We start from the raw sequence: 22,630 nt of genomic DNA, 5'->3' as shown, positions 1-22,630 counted from the left end.
AGTCAGATTCCGTAGGTTCAGAAAGCAACCCTAACCAGCTTTCTCAAGCCAGAAAAGGCGAACGTTTGCTTTTGACTTCATTAAAGCATTTAATTAGGCCGAGCTCCACATTTGCTTAAATAACAATGTCTCTTACAAGCAAAGAGGGCTTTGCAGCTAGTTATTCCCTACCCTCTCCAAGTAATCGCTGTATTTAGGCTTAAGAAATTCTTTGAACTCTTTAAACTTTATGTATCCTTATCCAACCTGTCATTTTCTAGAATGTTAAAAAAGAAAACTCTGAATATACAATTCTCTGACCCAGGCAAAACAGCATACAAATACTTTACCAAATTTAACCCTTTTTAATTTATCAAAAGAAAATAACCTAGGATTTGGGAGCTCACTTTCCCTAGGAAACTTACCTGCTACGAAGAACCTTTCTATTACTTCCCCAAATTATTCCCAACAAGACAGAACTCTTTTCCACCTACTCACAGGTATTCACAAGAATAGCCTTGGATTCTCAAAAACAGCATTTTGTCCCCTGGGTAGTAAAATCAAAGATTTTAGAGCTGGATGGAACTTAATGATGTAATCACCGAGAAACAGGAGGATTAAGTTATTTGTGGGTACACTGGAGCAGGCAAATTACAGAGTTGGAATTAGAACCCATTTTTCTTGACTTAACATTTATTTGTCTTTCTACCAGGCCAGCTACTCTGGAGAGACCTGAGTTAAGAATGTTCTATCAGGATAGGCTGTTTTCACTGTCCTGGAGCAGATCTCCAGAGTTCTACTTACAATGTCTATTCTTCCACCCCACTCCCCAGTCACAACTTCTGATTCCTGAGTACCTGTGACAGCTTCCTGTATAAACCCCAACCTCCCCAAGAAATTTAATTGCCACTTCTCATTTCCAGGCAGTATCTATATATTTGCAGAACATATACATTAAACACTGTTATAAAATAGATAACTTGACATCCTGTAATGATTTCTTAAATTGTGAATATTTTGAAAATTAATAAGGAAAACCAAGTGAATGATTCTATTACTATCCTAACTTTGGGGCAATCAATTGTACTGTAAGTCTGCCTTATAAAAAGGTTCAAAATTTAATGAGTATAAAATTGGTAAGGCAGAAGTAAAACTATCCCTATTCACAGATGACATAATCTTATACATAGAAAATCCCAGTGACTCCACAAGAAAGCTACTGGAACTAACAGAAAGATTCAGCAAAGTGGCAGCGTGCAAGATCAACACACTAAACTCAACTGGATTCCTCCACACTGAGAACTCCAAAAAGGAAATCAGGAAAACAAGAACATTTACAATAGCCCTCAGAAAGATAAAACACTTAGGAATAAATCTAACTAGGGACATAAAAGACTTACACAAAAAATACAAAACACTACTGCAAGAAACCAAGACCCAGACAAAAAATATAAAACACTACTACAAGAAACCAAGACAGACCTACATAAATGAAAAAACATGCCATGTTCATGGATAGGAAGACTTAACATTGTGAAAATGTCAACACTACTCAAAGCAATCTACAGATATAATGCAATCCCAATCCAAATTCCAACAACAATCTTTAATGAGATGAAAAAATTAATCACAAACTGTATATGGAAAGGAAAAGACCCCAGATAAACAAAGCATTATTGAAGAAAAAGAACAAAGTAGAAGACCCCACAATCTCAGAACCTACTATACAGCCACGTTGGTCAAAATGGCATGGTACTGGTACAATAACAGACACACAGACCAATGGAACAGAACTGAGAACCCAGAAGTAAATCCATCCACCTATGGACAGATGATCTTCGACAGAAGGATTGAAGTCCATTAAATAGGGAAAGGAGAGTCTATTTAACAAACAGTGCTGGCAAAACTGGATATCCATTTGTAGGAAAATGAAACAAAATCCATACTTCGTATCATACACAGAAAACCAACTTAAAATGGATCAAAGATCTCAATGTAAAACTTAAAAATATAAAGATCATGGAAGAGGAAATAAGGCCAACACTAAGGGCCCTAACATAGAGCATAAATAGTATACCAAACACCAGAAGATAAACTATATAACTGGGATCTTCTAAAAATTAAACACTTATGGTCATCAAGAGACTTCACCAAGAGTAAAAAGAGAACCTACAGACTGGGAAAAAATTTTTGGCTATAACATATCTGACAAGGGGCTAATCTCTAAAATTTACAGGAAACGTCAACACCTCAACAACAGAAAGACAAACAATCCAATTTAAAAATGGTCCAAGGAAACTAATTTGCTCTGTAAACTTTCACCTAATGTACAATAAAAACTTTTTAAAAAACGATAATAGAAGTTGAAGAAAGAAGTACACCACAGTGTAGTTCAGTACCTGGAACACAGCCGGAATTTAATGCTAATTCATTAAATTTTCAATTTTTTAAGGAATCTTAAATTTATTTCTAAGTATTTTATTTTCTAAATAACTTTTCTAAAATGCACCATATATTTTGCTACCTTATTAAAGAGGATAGTGTTGATTTAATATTTTCTTGAAAATTCAAAATAATAATAACTCCAAAAAAACCCACTCCCCTCGAGTTGATTCTGACTCATAATGACCCTACAGGACAGAGCAGAACTGCCCCATAGAGTTTCCAAGGAGTGCCTGGTGGATTCGAACTGCCGACCTCTTGGCAGCTGTAGTGCTTAACCATTACACCACCAGGGTTTTCCAAAGCAATAATGGTGAACAAAAATTATTTATTGTACTATATCACATGACAATGGCATCAGGAACTATTGAGTTAAAAAGCCTATTCGCCCCTGCATAAGAATCTCCAGCTGCTTTTGAAACTACTTCTGTTTCTTACTACTCACGTTATCAGAACTGTCAGTATGTCTGCCTGTAGACCCTTTTCCCAGTTCTTCTAGTTATTTGCTTCTAATCTGCTGAGACTTGAAAAACCTAATTTGTTGGAATAATTTCTAAAATTAAGGAATAAAAAAGCTCTTACTAAAAGCCTGGGAGATATCTTGTGAGTTAAGTACATATATTTTACAGGATCGTGTGGCATTTTCAAAGCTCACAAGCCTTTTTGCTTACTTTAGGGTTGGTTGGTTATGGTAGGTTCCTGCTTCCCAAGGAGGGACCTATGAAAAGCTAGTCCCATGAGATGCTCCATGGAAAAAGAATTCTATATGTTAATAAATGTGGGAAATACTTCACATTAACACTCGATCCTAACCCCAATCCTTACAGCCACCCCAGCCATGCATATAAAAGGGTGAGCTGGCCTGCAGAAATAAATAAAACTTGTTTCATTTATCTATCCTGGGGTTTCCCAAACTTTTTCAAGAGGTCTCTGCAGACAAATAACATCTATTAACCAGCCTCAGAAGTCAGAATTTCTTAGAACAATATCTGGTCTATACAATTGTATCCTTTTTTCATAGCACTCATCTCTATTTGAATTCATATTATTTATTTGTTTCTTGTTTATAGTCTATCAGGGGTCAGCAACTACAGTCCATGGGTCAAAGATAGCCCCACTGCCTATTTTTGTACAGACTGTGAGCTATAAATGGTTTTGCATGTTTAAATCGTTGGTAAAAAGAAAAATAATACTTTGTGGTATGTAAAAATTGTATGAAATTCAAATTTCAGTGTCCATAAACAAAATTTTATTGGAATACCAAAAAAAAAAAAAAAGGGAAAAGGACATGAAGATACACTTCAACAAGGAAGACATTCAGATGAATAACACGTGAGGAGATGCTTGTGAGCATTAGCCATTAGACAAATGCAAATCTAAACTACAATGAGATACCACCTCACCCCAGCAATAATGGTATTGATTAAAAAAACAGGAAAAACAAATGTTTGTGAAGTTGTAGGGAGACTGGAACTGTTACACAATACTGGTGGGAATGGAAAATGGTACAAACACTATGGAAAATGGTATGGCGCTACCTTAAAAAGCTAGAAATAGAATTACCATATGATTGAGAAATCTGGCTCCTAAGTATATATCCAAGAGAACTAAGAGCCATAACATGAATAGACATGTGCACATCCATGTTCACTGCAGCCATCAATGGATGAATGCATAAACAAAACGTGGTACATACATACAATAGATACTATACAATGATAAAGAATAATGATCAATCTGCCGAACATCTCACAACATGGATGAATCTGGAAGACATGCTGAATGAAATAAGTCAACTACAAAAGGACAAATATTATATGAGACTACATAAATAGTCAAGAATAGGTTTACAAACATAAAGAAACATTCTTTGATGGTTATCAGGGATGAGAGGGAGAGGAAGGGAAACCACTAAGTAGGTAGTAGACAAGTGTTAATTCTAGTGAAGGGTAAGGCAATACATGATATGTGAGCGGTCAGCATAACATGACCAAGGCAAAGGGAGACACTGAGAGGTATGCAAGAATAAAGGGCATCTAGAGTAAATGCTATAACATATACAATTCTGCAATAACAATAATAACAATCAATAATTTGGGAGTAGATACATAGGCTAATATCTATGCTACTTAGGCGAGAGGGGTTGTCCATGAGTACACCTGTGTATACACATAGGTATGGTTCTGGGTACCTCCATACATATTTGTAAATGCTGCAGTTACTCACATACGTAATAGAGCATATGGGGGTACAGTTATAGAAACTACTTAGACATCCGGACTGAACTACTGGACATGAAGGCTAAGGATCAGAGCCTTGGGGGACATCTAGATCAGCTGGCGAAACACAATTCATAAAGATAATGTTCTACATCCTAGCCTGGTAAGTTGCATCTGGGGTCTTAAAAGCTTGCGAGTGGCCATCTAAGAAGCAACTATTGGTCTCTTCCCATCTGGAACAAATGAGAATAAAGAAAACTGAAGACTCAAGGAAACAATTAGTCCATTGGACTAATGGCCCACATGAACCACTGCCTCCTCTAACCTGGAACCAGAAGAACTAGATGGTGCCTGGCTGCCACTCTGACTATGATCACAATTGAAGGTCCTACATAAAGGGATAAAAAATGTAGAACGCAGTTCAAATTAAAAAAAAAAAAAACAGACTTGCTGGTCTGAAAGAGACTGGAAGGAACCTCCCAAAACTACTGCAATAAGACAACCTTTTAACTTGTGACTCTAGACACTCCAGAAACCATGTTTCAGCCAAATAATAGATGGGGCTTTAAAATCAACAATAACATCCAAGAAGAATGTGCTCCTTAGAACAATCAACTATGTGAGACCAAAAGGGCAACATTTACTCAGAACCAAAGATAGAAATACAGGGAGGGCAGGGAAACCATACTAATGGAAACAGGAACCCAGGGAAGAAATAGGGGGAGTGATGACACACTGCGGAGATTGCAACCAAGATCATGAAACAATTTGTGTGTGTAAAAATTATTGACTGGAAAGTTAATTTGCTATGTAAACTTTCACCTAACACACAATAAAATGTTTTAAAAATTTTAATGAGTACATAAAGCAGAATTAGTAAAACTGGTCTTATATATACACGGGTGAGAAAAATCTGCTAGCTGTCTTCACAAAAGAATACACATCACAAAAATTTGAGAAAATATTCACCTTCACCATCAATCAAATCAAATAGAAACATACCATTTTTAACCAATCAAATAGGTAAGGATATTTAAAAATAAGAATAACCAGTGCAGGAAGACTATGGCGAAACAGCCACCCCGTTACAGCACTACCTAGAGTATAAATTGGTAAAAACTATTTACAAAGCAATGTACAAAGTTATTAAGAGCCTTTCAGATACTTTAAAATTCATTCTGTGAAAATAAACGTAAGCAAAATTTTACATACAAAGCTATCCATTCGCCACATTGCTTTAACAGTGAAAAACTGAAAATAATCTCAAAGTACTAGGGAAAGGTTATATAAATTATCACCTATCCATATGACGAACTACGATGCTGCCATTTTAAAATGTTCATAAAACTTTCAACAACACAGAAAAATACTTATGATATAATCCTAAGTGAAAATGCTACCAATTGCATATTTGCTTACTTATCCATCAAATATTTATGTAACACCTATTACGTGCCAAGCACTGCATGAAGCTCAGGAGATCCAGCAATAAACAAGACAGGCATGGTCCTTTCCCTCATGCAGCTGGTAGTCTCAGATATAAATATGTAGGCATTCATAATATATCCTGATAATTCTACCACAGGTGTAATCACAGGTGCTGTAAGATACAGAGGAGGCAGAGCCAAGACGGCGGAAAAGAAAGATGCTTCCAGCAAGCCCTCTTTACAACAAAGACCCGAAAAAACAAGTGACAAGTTAGGAGCCCTGAGCACCAAAGGTAAGCTTAGAAAACAAACAGAGGGGCAGGGAGAGGAACGGAAGGTTCAGAAGCGGAGAGGAGTTACTGGACCCGAATCGCCGAGAGCCCTCAGGCACCATTCCCGGAGCTGCAGTGGCAGGCTGGAACTAGCCTTCAGCCGCAGTTTTCTCAGGCAGAAGCGGCCAACCACACAGCCTACTCATACCTCTGGAACCAGAGAAGAACAGTGCTTTTGGCAAAACCTAACTACTTCCGTATACTTTACTGCGTCCCCCCACGCCCAAGCCCGCTTCAGCGCCTGAATTCCCCGGGCCTGAGACAGGCCCTCTTGAGCGCCTAGAGCCATCCTCCCCGCCTTGAAAATGGAAAAAATTTGCAATTTGGGGAAAAGATAATTTGTCAGCTCCACTAACCGGGAGGTCAGGGCAGAAGCGGCTCCTGTCCAGGCATAAACAGTCCATGGACTTTGAGCACCTTTCCCCTCTGCATGGACCTGTGTGGGCCTATTTCAGGGGAACAGGCCCTTGTTGGCAGACTCCAACCGTTTCAGCTGTGTGGTGGAGAGGAGGGTGTTTGATGTTTGACATTGCTTTGCCTATTTAAACAGGGTCCTCACCTACCCACATCAGGGGCCTAAGGACTGGTAGGTCCACTCAGGTCACCCAGCCACCCACAACAGGAGTCCAAGGATAACTGGTACCTCCCAGTCCTTACAACCAGAAACACTGGGTGCCCACGGTTTGTCTGCAGAAACCACCCACCTGCATGCTCTAAGGAACAGGGATGTGCTTTCCTCAGAGACACTCGGGGGTCGGTTCTCAGCCCCCTGCCTTGTTCAGAGCATGACCCCCTACTGCACTCAGATACCGGTACATGCACCAATCACCCCTGCCCCTCTAAGACTGTATGGCAGAGCCTGTACCACACACTTGATGATCAGCTACCTGGTCACCTGAGCTCAATTCATACAAGAAAAGTGAATGGACTCCTACACTGATATACCTGATAACACTTCTACCCAGCTGGGGACAGGACGTCAGAGCTCCAAAGGCAAAAATAATCAGGCTAGCACTCAAGCAACGCATTTGGGCATATCAAAACAAGACAAGAAGCTATGACACTGTAAGCAAGCATAAACTAGTACAATAACTTATAGATGGCTTGGAGACAACAGTCAATATCAAGTCACATTAAAAAACAGACCATGATCACCTCAACAAGCTCTCAAAACAAAGAATCCACGGATCTTCTAGATGAAAGTGCACTCCTGGGATTACCAGAGCCAGAATACAAAAGATTAATATACAGAACCCTTCAAGACATCAGGAAGGAAATGAGGCAATATGCAGAACAAGTCAAGGAACACACAGATAAAGCAATTGAAGAAATCAGAAAGATTATTCAGGAACATAATGAAAAACTTCATAAGCTGGAAAAATCCACAGACAGTCACAATCAGAAATTCAGAAGATTAACAATAAAATTACAGAAGTAGACAACTCAATAGAAAGTCAGAGGAGCAGAACTGAGCAAGTAGAAGCCAGAATTTCTGAACTTGACGATAAATCACTTGGCACCAATATATTCGAAGAAAAATTGGATAAAACAATTTTAAAAAATGAAGAAACCTTAAGAATTATGTGGGACTCTATCAAGAGAAATAACCTACAAGTGATTGGAGTACCAGAATAGGGAGGGATAACAGAAAATACAGAGAGAACTGTTGAACATTTGTTGGCAAAAAACGTCCCTGATATCGTGAAAGATGAGAAGACATCTATCCAAGATGCTCGTCGAACTCCACATAAGGTAGATGTTAAAAGAAAGTCACCAAGACATATTATAATCAAACTTGCCAAAACCAAAGATAAAGAGAGAATTTTAAGAGCAGCTAAGGATAAACGAAAGGTCACCTACAAAGGAGAGCCAACAAGCATAAGCTCAGACTACTCGGCAGAAACCATGCAGGCAAGAAGGCAATGGGATGACTTATTTAAAAAATTGAAGGAAAAAAATTGCCAGCCAAGAATCATCTATCCAGGGAAACTGTCTCTTAAATGTGAAGGTGAAATTAGGACATTTCCAGACAAACAGAAGTTTAGGGAATTCGTAAAAACCAAACCAAAACTACAAGAAATACTAAAGGGAGTTCTTCGGTTAGAAAAGCAATAATATCAGGTACAAACCAAGACTAGAACACTGGGCAGAGCAATCAGAAGTCAACCCAGACATGGAAATCAAAAAAAAAAAAACAAAGAGTAAAAAAAACAAAACAAAAAAAAAGCTCAAAACAGGGTAACAGGGATGTTATTATATAAAAGAAGACAACATTAAAATAATAAAGAGGGACTAAGAAATGTAATCATAGATGTTCCATATGGAGAGGAAGATAGAGCAATACAAAGAAATAAAAGTTAGGTTTAAATTCAGAAAAATAGGGGTAAATAATAAGGTAACCACAAAGGAGATGAACTATCCTACTCATCAAACAAAATAGAAGAAAAAAAAAGAGAGCAGAAACAAAATTAACAACCGTGAATATGAGGAAAGGACAATATATAAAGATAATCTATTCAGCACATAAAATTAAGTGGGAAAAAGAAACTGTCAACAACACATAAAAAAAGACATCAAAATGACAGCACTCACTTCATACCTATCCATAATTACCCTGAATGTAAATGGACTAAATGTACCAATAAAGAGACAGAGAGTGGCAGAATGGATTAAAAAACACAATCCATCTATATGCTGCCCACAAGAGACACACCTTAGACTTAGAGATGCAAACGAACTAAAACTCAAAGGATGGAAAAAATATATCAAGCAAACAACAATCAAAAAAGAACAGGAGTGGCAATAGTAATTACCAACAAAATAGACCTTAAAGTTAAATCCATCAGTAAGGATAAGGAAGGACACTATGTAATGATTAAAGGGACAATATACCAAGAAGATATAACCATATTAAATATTTATGCACCCAATGACAGGGCTGCAAGATACATAAAACAAACTCTACCAGCATTGAAAAGTGAGATAGACAGCTCCACAATATAGTAGGAGACTTCAACACACCACTTTCTGTGAAGGACAGGACATCCAGAAAGAAGCTCAATAAAGACACAGAAGACCTAAATGCGACAATCAACCAACTTAACCTCATAGACATATACAGAACACTCCACCCACCAGCAACCAAGTATACTTTCTTTTCTAGTGCACATGGAACATTCTCTAGAATAGACCACATATTACATCATAAAGCAAGCCTTACTTAGCACAATCCAAAACACTGAAATATTACAAAGCATCTTCTCTGACCATAAGGCCATAAAAGTGGAAATCAGTAACAGAAAAAGCAGGGAAAAGAAATCAAACACTTGGAAACTAAACAATGCCCTGCTGAAAAAAGACTGGATTATAGAAGACACTAAGGATGGAATAAAGAAATTCAGAGAATCCAATGAGAATGAAAACACTTCCTATCACAACCTTTGGGACACAGCAAAAGCAGTGCTCAGATGTCAATTTATATCGATAAATGCATACATCCAAAAAGAAGACAGGGCCAAAATCAAAGAATTATCCCTACAACTTGAATAAATAGAAAGAGAGCAACAAAAGAAACGCTCAGGCACCAGAAGAAAACAAATAACAAAAATTAGAGCAGAACTAAATGAAATAGAAAACAGAAAAACAACTGAAAAAATTAACAAGACTAAAAGCTGGTTCTTTGAAAAAAATCAACAAAATTGATAAACCACTGGCCAAACTGAGAAAAGAAAAACAGGAGAGGAAGCAAATAACCCAAATAAGAAATGAGATGGGTGATATTACAACAGACCCAACTGAAATGAAAACAGTCATTATCAGATTACTATGAAAAATTGTAGTCTAACAAACTTGAAAACCTAGAAGAAATGGAAGGATTCCTACAAACACACTGTCTACCTAAACTAACACAAACAGAGGTAGAACAACTAAACAGACCCATAACAAAAGAAGAGATTGAAAAGGTAATCAAAAAACTCCCAACAAAAAAAAAAGCCCTGGCCTGGACCGCTTCACTGCAGAGTTCTACCACACTTTCAGAGAAGAGTTAACACCACTACTACTAAAGGTATTTCAGAGCATAGAAAAGGACGGAATACTCTCAAACGCATTCTACGAAGCCAGCACAACCCTGATACCAAAACCAGGGAAAGACACCACAAAAAAAGAAAACTACAGACCTATATCCCTCATGAACTTAGATGTAAAAATCCTCAACAAAATTCTAGCCAATAGAATTGGACAACATATCAAAAAAATAATTCACCATGACCAAGTGGGATTCATACCAGGTATGCAGGGATGGTTCAACATTAGAAAAACAATTAATGTCATCCAGTACATAAATAAAACAAAAGACAAGAATCACATGATTTTATCAATTGATGCAGAAAAGGCATTTGACAAAGTTCAACACCCATTCATGATAAAAACTCTCAGCAAATAGGAACAGAAGGAAAATTCCTCACCATAATAAACAGCATTTATACAAATGCCAACAGCCAATATCATCCTAAATGCAGAGAGTGTGAAAGCATTCCCCTTGCGATTGGGAACCAGACAAGGATGCCCTTGTTCAACATTGTGCTGGAGGTCCTAGCCAGAGCAAGTAAGCTAGATAAAGAATAAAGAGCATCGAGATCGGCAAGGAAGAAGTAAAAGTATCTTTGTTTGCAGACGATATGATCCTACACACAGAAAACCCTAAGGAACCCTCCAGAAAACTACTGAAACCAATTCAGCAGAGTATCAGGATACAAGATAAACATACAAAAATCAGTTGGTGATGACTGCCCTGACAGGGAGCACAACAGAGAACCCCTGAGGGAGCAGGAGATCAGTGGGATACAGACCCCAAATTCTCATAAAAAGACCAGACTTAATGGTCTGACTGAGACTAGAGGAATCCCAGCGGTCATGGTCCCCAAACCTTCTGTTGGCCCAGGACAGGAACCATTCCCGAAGACAACTCATCAGACATGGAAGGGACTGGACAATGGGTTGGAGAGAGATGTTGATGAAGAGTGAGCTACTTGTATCAGGTGGACACTTGAGACTGTGTTGGCATCTCCTGTCTGGAGGGGAGATGGGAGGGTAGAGAGGGTTAGAAACTGGCAAAAGGAGAGACCGGAAGAGCTGACTCATTAGGGGGAGAGTAAGTGGAAGTATGGAGTAAGGTGTATATAAGCTTATACGTGACAGACTGACATGATTTGTAAACGTTCACTTAAAGCTCAATAAAAATTATTAAAATAATAATAATAATAAAAGAAAGACCAGACTCACTGGCCTGACAGAAACTGGAAAAACCCTGACAGTATGGCCCCTGGATACCCTTTCAATTTAATAATGAAGTCATTCCTGAGGTTCACCTTCAGCCAAAGGTTGGACAGGCTCATAAAACAAAATGATACTGAAGGGGCACACCAGCCCAGGGGCAAGGCCTAGGGGGCAGGAGGAACAGGAAAGCTGGTAATAGGGAACCCAAGGTTGAGAAGGGAGAGTGTTTGCTTGTGGTGGGGTTGTTAACCAATGTCATAAAACTATATGTGTACTAACTGTTTAATGGGAAACTAATTTGTTCTGTAAACCTTCATCTAAAGTACAATAAAAAAAAAACAACAAAAAGGAAAAAAAAAAAAATCAGCTGGATTCCTCTACACCAACAAAAAGAACAACGAAGAAGAAATCACCAAATCAGTACCACTTACAGTAGCCACCAAGAAGATAAAATACTTAGGAATAAATCTTACCAGAGATGTAAAAGAAAACTACAATACACTTCTGCAAGAGACCTACATAAGTGGAAAAACATACCTTGCTCCTGGATAGGAAGATTTAACATTATAAAAATGTCTAAAAGCGATCTATACATTTAATGCAATTCTAATACAAATTCCAACGACATTCTTTAATGAGATGGAGAAACAAATCACCAACTTCATACGGAAGGGAAAGAGGTCCAGGATAAATAAGGCATTACTAAAAAAGAACAAAGTGGGAGGCCTTACTCTACCTGATTTTAGAACCTATTACACCACCACAGTAGTGAAAACAGCCTGGTACTGCTACAACAACAGATACAAAGACCAATGGAACAGAATTAAGAATCCAGACATAAATCCCTCCACATATGAGCAGTTGATATTTGACAAAGGCCCCAAAACAGTTAAATAGGGAAAAGACAGTCTTTTTAACAAATGGTGTGGGCATAACTGGATATCCATTTGCAAAAAAAAGAAACAAGACCCATATCTCACTCCATGCATAAAAACAAGCTCAAAATGGATCAAAGACCTAAATATAAAATCTAAAACAATAAAGATTATGGAAGAAAAAATAGGGACAACATTAGGAGCCCTAATACATGGCATAAACAGTATATAAAACATTATTAAGAATGCAGAAGAAAAACTAGATAACTGGGAGCTCCTAAAAATCAAACACCTATGCTTATCCAAAGACTTCACCAAAAGAGTAAAAAGATTACCTACAGACTGGGAAAAAGTTTTTAGCTATGACATTATCTGATCTCTAAAATCTACATGATACTGCAAAAACTCAACTGCAAAAAGACAAATAACCCAATTAAAAAATGGGCAAAAGATATAAAGATACTTCACTAAAGAAGACATTCAGGTAGCTTACAGATACATGAAGAAATGCTCAGGATTATTAGCCATTAGAGAAATGCAAATCAAAACTACAATGATATTTCATCTCACTCCAACAAGGCTGGCATTAATCCAAAAAACACACAAAATAATAAATGTTGGAGAGGCTGTGGAGAGACTGGAGCATTTATACACTACTGGTGGGAATGTTAAATGGTACAACCAACCACTTTGGAAATTGATTTGGCACTTCCTTGAAATGCTAGAAATAGAACTACCATACGATCCAGCAATCTCACTCCTTGGAATATATCCTAGAGAAATAAGAGCCTTTACACGAACAGATATATGCACACCCACGTTCATTACAGCACTGTTTACAATAGCAAAAAGATGGAAGCAACCAAGGTGCCCATTAATGGATGAATGGATAATTATGGTATACTCACACAATGGAATGCTACACATCGATAAAGAACAGTGATGAATCTGTGAAACATTTCATAACATGGAGGAATCTGAAAGGCATTATGCTGAGTGAAATTAGTCAGTTCCAAAAGGACAAATATTGTATAAGACCACTATTATAAGAACTCAAGAAATAGTTTAAACAGAGAAGAAAATATTCTTTGATGCTTACAAGAGGGGGCAGGGCGGGAAGGTGGGAGAGGGGTATTCACTAATTAGATTGTAGGTAAGAACTACTATAGGTGATGGGAAAGACAACACACAATACATGGGAAGTCAGCACGACTGGACTAAACCAAAAGCAAAGAAGTTTCCTGAATAAACTGAATGCTTTGAAGTCCAGCATAGCAGGGATGGGGGTTTGGGGACCATGGTTTCAGGGGACATCTAAGTCAATTGGCATAATAAAATCTATTAAGAAAACATTCTGCATCCCACTTTGGAGAGTGGCATCTGGGGTCTTAAGCGCTAGCAAGTGGCCATCTAAGATGCATTAATTGGTCTCAACCCATCTGGAACAAAGCAGAATGGAGAACACCAAGGACACAAGGTAATTACGAGCCCAAAAGACAGAAAGGGCCACATAAACCAGAGTCTACATCAATCAGCCTGAGACCAGAAGAGTTAGATGGTGCCCTGCTACAACCAATGACTGCCCTGACAGGGAACATAACAGAGAACCCCTGAGGGAGCAGGAGAGCAGTGGGATGCAGACCCCAAATTCTTGTAAGAAGACCAGACGTAATGGTCTGACTGAGACTAGAAGGACCCTGGTGGTCATGGCCCCCAGAGCTTCTGTTGGCCCAGGACAGGAACCATTCCCGAAGCCAACTCTTCAGACAGGGATCGGACTGGACAGTGGGTTGGAGAGGGATGCTGGTGAGGAGGGAGCTTCTTGGATCAGGTGGACACTTGAGACTATGTTGGCATCTCCTGCCTGGAGAGGAGATGAGAGGGTAGGGGGTGTTAGAAGGTGGCAAAATGGACATGAATAGAGAGAGTGGAGGGAGAGAGCGGGCTGTCTCATTAGGGGGAGAGCAACTGGGAGTATGTAGCAAGGTGGTTATAAGTTTTTGTGTGAGAAACTGACTTGATTAGTAAACTTTCACTTAAAGTACAATAAAAATTAAAAAAAAAAAAAAAAAAGAGTACAGAGGAGAGACACCTACCATAGCCTGGAAGGCGAAGGAAAGATTCCAAGATGGATGGAGATCTAAACTGAGAAAAAAAAAAAAAAAAAATTTTTTTTAACTGAGAACCTCTGGATAAAGAGGAGTAGTAGTTGTTGTTGTTAGCTGCCATCTAGTGGCTCCCAACTCATGGCCACCCCGTGTGTTAGAGAGTAGAACTGCTCCATTGGGTTTTCTTGGCTATTCTTTTTACAGACACAGTTTGCCAGGCAAAAAGGAAGAAAGAATGTCTCAGGAAGAAAAATTAGAAAAGAAGAAGGAACACAGCCTGCTCGAAGAATAAAAAGTTTACTGAGTGAGGCAGGAGCAAAGAGAGCACTCAAAACAGCTAGTATATGCATATGGGGGAGGGGAGGAGACAGACATGGGATAGGAGAAGAGGAAAGAGAAAAAGTGGAGGTGTGAGGGGGAGAGAGAGAGACTGAGTGAGAGAGCTGGAAAAGAGAAGAGAGGAAGAGAGGGAAAGGGAAAAAGAGATGAGTGTGTATGTTGGGGGTGGGCCAAAAGGTAAGCACAGACTAGATATTAAAGTGCCTTATGCTTTGTGCTAAATAGTCTGGACATAAGTAATATGGATTATCCTAAGAGAAATGAAAATTCTCTGAGAGTTTCAAATACAAGAACGACAACATCACAGCTGCCTGCAAAAGATTAAGATTACTCTAGTTGGAGCGTGAAGAACAGGGGAAATCACAATGTGTGACTCTCCTAGGAACATTTGCAAACAGTTAAAATTTGGCTACCAAAAAAACCAAGCCCACCGCTATCGAGTTGATTCCAAGTCACAGCAACCCTATAGGATAGGGTAGAACTGCCCCATAGGGTTTCCAAGGCTGTAAATCTTTACAGTAGACTGCCACATCTTTCTCCCACAGGATGGCTGGTGGGTTCGAGCTTCTGATCTTAGGTTAGTAGCTGAGTGCTTCAGCTACCGCGTCATCAGATCTTCCCCCAAATCTGGCTAAAACGAACAAAAAAAAGTAGGCCTAAACAAATGGGGAAAAAAAAAAATGGAGAACAAATAAAAGATAATCTTTGGAAGTATGTATTCTAGCAAGCAGATTCTCCTGTTCTTGCTTTTTAAGAATATCTCAAATGTTCTTGTAACATGTCTGTTACAAGAGCTAGGCAAAAGTACTTCCTGTCTCCATTAAAAGACAAGGAAACAGGAGAATTAAGCAAATCTGTTACCAATGAAAACCTTATGGATCACAGCAGAATATTGTCCAATGTAGTGCTGGAAGACGAGTCCCTTAGGTTGGAAGGCGCTACACAATAACTGCAACAATGGACTCAAACAAACCAACGATCATAAAGATGGCACAGGAACCAGACAAGGTTTCATTCTATTATACGTAAGGTTGCCATGAGTCAGAGCTGACGTGATAGAAACTCACAACACTAATTCATACACTCACCCAGTCAGCACTTATTGAAAGTGTATTATTGAATGTCTATGTTTTTTATGTTAGATAATGGGGATACAGATTAAAATCATAAGACATGAAAACTTCTTAAGAAACTCACAGTAGGTGAGACATGGAAACAAATCATTCCTCATACGGTTTAAGCACTGAATAGCATTATGTAAGTATAGTAATAGTGTATGTACCAGGGATGGAGGTTGCATATCATAATTTCTAGAAGGGGTGAACATATTAAAATGTAATTTAGCACCTAGAAAACCTAAAACTACTGTTTTTATAATACAAATGATAGAAAACAAAGCTTCTCAAGACCTCTGGCATAAGTAGAAGACACTGAGTCTCGAGAAGGCAGAGGTGAGGCAGGGCTGAGAGGGGGATATTTCATGTGACATAAATTTCAAACAGTAATATGGAGCACAGAGGAGACTATTTAAGGCAGGTTTTTTTTTTTTTTTCCCTAGTCTAGAGCTCTATTTATGCAAGATACCATAAATCTAAAGTTAAGAAATAAACTCTTCTGGTTAAAGGGTCACCCTCTATACCCTGGGTTTCTTGATTCATTTAGAGAATATGTATGAAAACATCTAACACTGTGCCAAGCACATTTTTATCCCTCAAAACAAACAACCACCACACACATGAACCCTGTCAATCCACCCCTTGGTTATCAATATTCAAAGAATAAATACTTGAAGAATAAAATATATATTCAAAGAATAAAATCTATTTCAGCAGACAAAGTTGTCTGTGATAACACTGAGGCATTTCCAGATGTTGCAATAATTTCAATCACACCACATTGCTGCAAATACAGAAAATGTGGTACACTAGATAAATCTCTACTCATCACATGCCCACCTCACAGCAAAGAAGGAAGAAAGGAGGGAGGGAATAAAGATTCTTGTTGTCGACTTTTTTTTTTGGGGTCACTTGCTTTTGACAAAAGCTGAGTGCCAGGGGGGAAACATACTGATTCATATCTGAGCTTTCTGGTTGTCTACATTCAGAATAAACAGAATTTTCTCGTATTCCTGAAGTCTGTGAAGGGTAGAAGTCAAAAGCTGACCTTAGGAATTCATTGCCAAGATGGCATGGCAGACTGTTGCAAAAGCATAAACTATTTGAGGAAGTTTTTTTTTCCTTCTTTGTATAACTTCTGGCATTGAACTGAAGACCGTATTTTCCTCTCCTTGTGAAAAAAATAAGCTATGAAACATGAACATGATATGTGAAAGAAATGGGCATCCTTTCACAGTAGTATATTCAATCAATAATGTTCTTCTAAGGTTAAAGTTTAGAATTTAACTTTACCTAAGAATTTGATCTTTGTCCTTGGTTCCTGAGAGACAATTCCTAAAACCTTGTAATTTTCCTAACAGTTTAAGTGTCCTTGATAAGGACTCCAGACCTGACAGGTGTTGCTGGAGAGGTGACTCTGAGGTGAGGGGCTGGCCAGACCACAAGGACTTATGTCATGGTGGCCAGTCCAGAGAGCCCCACCTGGTAATAATCACCTCATGACGACATGGCCAGAGAAAACCTACCTTGTGATCTTGACTGACCTTAAAGGAGAGGAGCTGAAGTTTGCATTACATAATGAGACCTCCAATAAAATCTCTGGACAAACTCTCCACGAGCACATGATGAAAAACACACTCAATTTGGGACACAAAGCTCCATGTTGGGAATTCTCCCAAACCTCACCCTATGCATATCTTCTTTATGCTGATGCTGCTTTGTAACCTTTATAATAAAGGTGCAACCCTAAGTATAGCTCTTTCTGTGGGTTCTGTGAGTTGTTCTACAAATTATCTAACAAGAGGGAGTAGTGGTAAACAGCAGATCAAAAGTGAGAGGGGCCTAAGGACTCCCGAGCTTATGGCTGGTATCCTGAGGGAATAATGGGAAAACCCCAAATTTGTAGCTAGCAAGTCAGAAGTGTGGATGTCACAGGAATTCTCAAACTGCCTATGTGGCAGTCTGCAGGACTGTGTCCTTTAACCTGGGAGCTTTGACCTAGTTCTACATGGTTAGGGTCAGTGGAAGCAGTGCTGCATGAGCAGCTAGTGTCAAATTGAGCACAGAAGTAAAAACTGGGAATTCTTATTTCTGCTTGGTTTTTATCCTCGCATCTTCTTATAGTTTCTTATAGAGGGGAATTGTAAAAATATGGGTACATCATTTTACCACCATCTTTGTCTTAGTCATCTAGTACTGCTGTAACAGAAACATAAGTGGATGGTTTTAACAAAGAGAAATTTATTCGCTCACTGTCTAGTAGGCTACAAGTCCAAATTCAGGGCGTCAGCTCCAGAGGAAAGCTTTCTCTCTGTCAGCTCTGGAGGAAGGTCCGTGTCATCAGTCTTCCCTTGGTCTGGGAGCATCTTGGTGCGGGAACCTCAGGTCTAAAGGACACGCTCTGCTCCTGGTGCTGCTTTCCTGGGGGTATGAGGTCCCCATGTCTCTCTGCTCACTTCTCTTTTATATTTCAAAAGAGATGGGCTTAAAACACTATCTAATCTTGTAGATCTCATCAATATAACTGCTGCTAATCCATCTTATTACATCATAGTGATAGAATTTACAACACATAGGGAAATCACATCAGATGATAAAAATGGCAGACGATCACACAATCATACAAGGAAATCATGACCTAGCCAAGTTGACAGATATTTTGGAGGGACACAATTCAATCCATGACAATCTTGCTATAAAAATTTTCTAATGTTGGTCAATCTTTTTATATAAATATAATTGGCCAAGGACCCAGCTACAAAAATGAGGGTACGCAGTTTGGTTGCTTCTGAAAATAGGTCATTCAAACATGTATCAAGCACTATACTAAGTGTTGCAAGCACAAAGAACTGTAGGGAACAAGTGTTAAGCTAACAAAAGTAAGTGCCAAGTGCTACGAAGTCCTCAGAATGGAAAAACTATAAAGGATAATACTTTGTGATATTACCTGAGGTCTTTCTTCCTCCTGCTTCATTGAGCTCATAACTCTTCCTATACTGCTAAGACAACCAAGTACAAAGAAGTCATAATTTAGCTTTGTTTCGAATTAGATACCTAAAAGCCTTAGCAGAATCAATATAAAAATCATGGTTTTCTACTATTGGAGTCTCGGTTTTTGAGAAACGAAAGGTTTGTGGAGTTTCAAAAGGCAAGCTTTGATGGATTCAGCATAGAATTAAAAATGAATATTTAAGTAAGAACAGTTTTTCCCTCCAAAATATATAAAATTATCAACCTAGAATTTTATACCTGCCAAAAGTATCTTTCAAAAACAAAAGCAATATAAAAACATTTTTAGACTCACAAAGTTGAAAGAATTCATTACCACACTGTAATGCCCATACTACAAGAAATGATGAAGTCCTCCAGGCAGAAGAAAATGATAGCAGATGGAAATACAGGTATATGCAAAGGAATGAAGAAATGGTAACCACATGGGTGAATAGTTAAGATTTATTTTCTTATTGTTTAAATCTCCTTAAAAGATAACTGATTGTTGAAACAAAAATAATTAACAATATATTGTGGGGTTTATAGCAAAAGGTAAATATGTAACAACAATATCATAAAGGCCTGGACAGAAGAAGTGAAAGTATACTTGTATAAGGTTCTTTCACTATAAGTGAAGTAGTATAACATCATTTGAAGGTAGACTACGATAAGATAAAGATGTATATAATAAACCCTAACCAACCAAATCAAACCCACTGCCGTCGAGTCAATTCTGACTCATAGCAACCCTATAAGACAGAATAGAACTGCCTCATAGAGTTTCCAAGGAGCGCCTGGCAGATTTGAAATGCTGACCTCTTGGTTAGTAGCGGTAGCACTGAACCACTATACCACCAGGTTTTCCATAAACCCTAAACCATAAAATTACAAAACAGAGTTATAGCTAAATAAGCCACAAAGGAAATAAAATGAAATCATAAAAACATTCAGTTAATCCAAAAGAAGGCAGAAAAAGGAAAAAGAGAATAAAGAACATATGGGATACACAGAAAATAAATAGAAAAATATAATCAAACCTAACCATATTGATAATCACATTAAATGTAAGTAGTCTAAACACTCCAATTAAAGGCAGAGATTGTTAGAAAAAAAGACCCAGCTAAATACTGCCTACTAGAAATGCACTTTAAATATAAAGTCACAAACAGCTTAAAAGAAAAAGGATAGAAAAAGATGAATCATGTAACACTAGTCAAAAGAAAGCTAGAGTGGCTACATTCAGTCAGCTGAAGAAGATTTCAGAGCAAAGATTATTACCAGAGATAAAGAAGGGGATTTCCTAATGATAAAGGAGAAAAAGTTGAAAGGCTAACACTACCTGATTTCGAGAATTATTATAAAACTGCAGAATTAAAACAGTGTGGTACTGATGTAAAGACAGACAAATAGATCGACTGATCAGAAAAGTAAACTTACATATACATGGACAACTGACTTTTGGCAAAAGCTCAAAAGCAATGTAGTGAAGAAAGTATAGCCTCTTCAACAAACCAAGCTAGAACATTCAAAACGTAAACTTGGATCTATTCCTTGCACTATATACTATAAATAACTTGAAATGGACTACAGATCTAAATATAGAACCTACAAAAAAACCCTAGAAAAGTATAAAGAACCTGGAAGAAAACATAGGAGAAGATCTTTGTGACCTTGGTGAGACAAAAGTTTCTTAGATACAACACCAAAAGTAAAATCCATAAAAGAATAAACTGATAAACCAGACTTGATCAAAATTAAAAACTTATGTTCTTCAAAAGACAATTTAAATGGATGAAAATAAAAGTCACAGACTGGGAGAAAATCGTTGCAAAGTGTATATCTGATGAAAGATTTGTATCCAGGATAGATAAATAACTCGAAATCCAACAAAATGAAAAATCCAACTAAAGAATGGGCAAAAGATTTGAACAGACACTTCATCAAAGAAGACACAAAGATGGCAAATAAGCACATGAAAAGATGTTCAACATCATTAGTCACTAGAAAACTATAAATTAAAGCCATACTGAGTTACCACTACACAATAATTAGAATGGTTAAAAGTAAAAAGACTGACCATACCATGTGCTGACAAGGACATGGAGGAACTGGAACTCTTATACACTGCTAGTGGGAACGTGAAATGGTACAACCATTTTGGAAAAGTTTGACTGTCTCTTAAAAGTTAAACATATATCTAGCATATGATCCAGTCATTACTCGAGAGAAAATAAAATGGATGTTCACACAAAGACTTGTACGTGGATGATCACAGATGCTTTGCTTGTAATAGCCCAAAACTGGAAACTACCCATATGTTCATCAACAACAGACTGTAGTCTATTTATACAATGGAACACAGCAATAAAAAAGAATGAACTATCGATAAATGCAATAGCATGGATAAATCTCAGCCAAACAAAAAAAAAGAGAGTATGTACTGTAAAATTCCATTCATACTGAACTCTAGTAAATGAAACTCGTTGTAGTGAGATGAAGCAGATCAGCGGTTGGTTTGGGATGAGAGGGTGTGCAGAGTAGTGGGAAGGAGGGATTACAAGGAAGTATGAGGAAACTTTGCGGGGTGATGGATATATTTACTATGATGACTGCTGTGATGGTTTAACAGGTATGTTAGAAAGACAGACACACAGATAACATCAAAACTTATTAAACTGTATACTTTAAATATGTACAGTTTATTCTATGTTAATTTTACCTCAATAAAGCTGTTACAATAATAAAATTAAATATGGAATATATCATACAATATTCCTTCTCCCTCTCTTTTACTTGGCAGGAGCAAGAAGAGCCAGGGCCTGTTCCCAGCTATCTTTACTTGGCAATAAGTATCAAGAGTAAACACTCTCTCTGGGGCTCCTTTATATCTGGCACTGAAAGGTGTGCATTAGAGTCTAATGATAAAATTTCTCTCTCCAGCTTATCTCTCTTCACATCACAGTGGCAAAAATGCAAAACTCTGGGCAATGGAATAAGAATGGGGGTCCTGAGGGATGTGTTGAGAGGTGAAATAGATGCTTTAGTCAAAAGCTATTTAGCCTTACTGACTTATTAGAATTCTACATTGGATTTAGGTCTTGACAGCCACTGTTCTAGGATATACTTCTTTTGGTGACTTCTTGGAGAAAAGAAGTGGAAGATCCAAACCATGGTTTGGTTATTCTAGGTCCCCGACTAAAATTCCATATACTCTCATCTTCACTTCAACCAAATCCTTAAAATATATGTAAGGTATTGAAACATGTTAACAAAAATCACATGGTAGAATAATATACGTACCATTAAAAAATTCAAGAATTACGGGGATTCAGAAGGAGAATTAATTACACCCCACTGGGGAATCAGAGCATCTTAGTTCATCAAAGCTAAGTCCACCTCCCCTCCCCCGCAAATGGGCAATTCTCCTTACAACACTCCCCCATAAAGTTTTTACTTGTACTTCTCTTGTGATGGGCAACCTATGCCACATTTGAGAAGCCCTGTTAGAAAGTTCTTTCTTTTATCA

The 22,630-nt window shown here is 37.9% G+C and overlaps 1 protein-coding gene across 3 annotated transcripts in view; it reads right to left on the bottom strand.

Moving 5' to 3' along the window:
- SCP2 (sterol carrier protein 2) overlaps window positions 1-22,630 on the bottom strand; it is a 160,478-nt gene that overhangs the window by 41,545 nt on the left and 96,303 nt on the right. The gene's annotated exons all lie outside the window — the stretch shown is intronic.

Source organism: Loxodonta africana, chromosome 3, assembly GCF_030014295.1.
Source record: "Loxodonta africana isolate mLoxAfr1 chromosome 3, mLoxAfr1.hap2, whole genome shotgun sequence".
In the NCBI taxonomy this organism is placed as follows: Eukaryota; Metazoa; Chordata; class Mammalia; order Proboscidea; family Elephantidae; genus Loxodonta; species Loxodonta africana.
The sequence above is the reverse complement of the archived record's forward strand: the minus strand, read 5'-3'. Positions and strand labels throughout refer to the sequence as shown.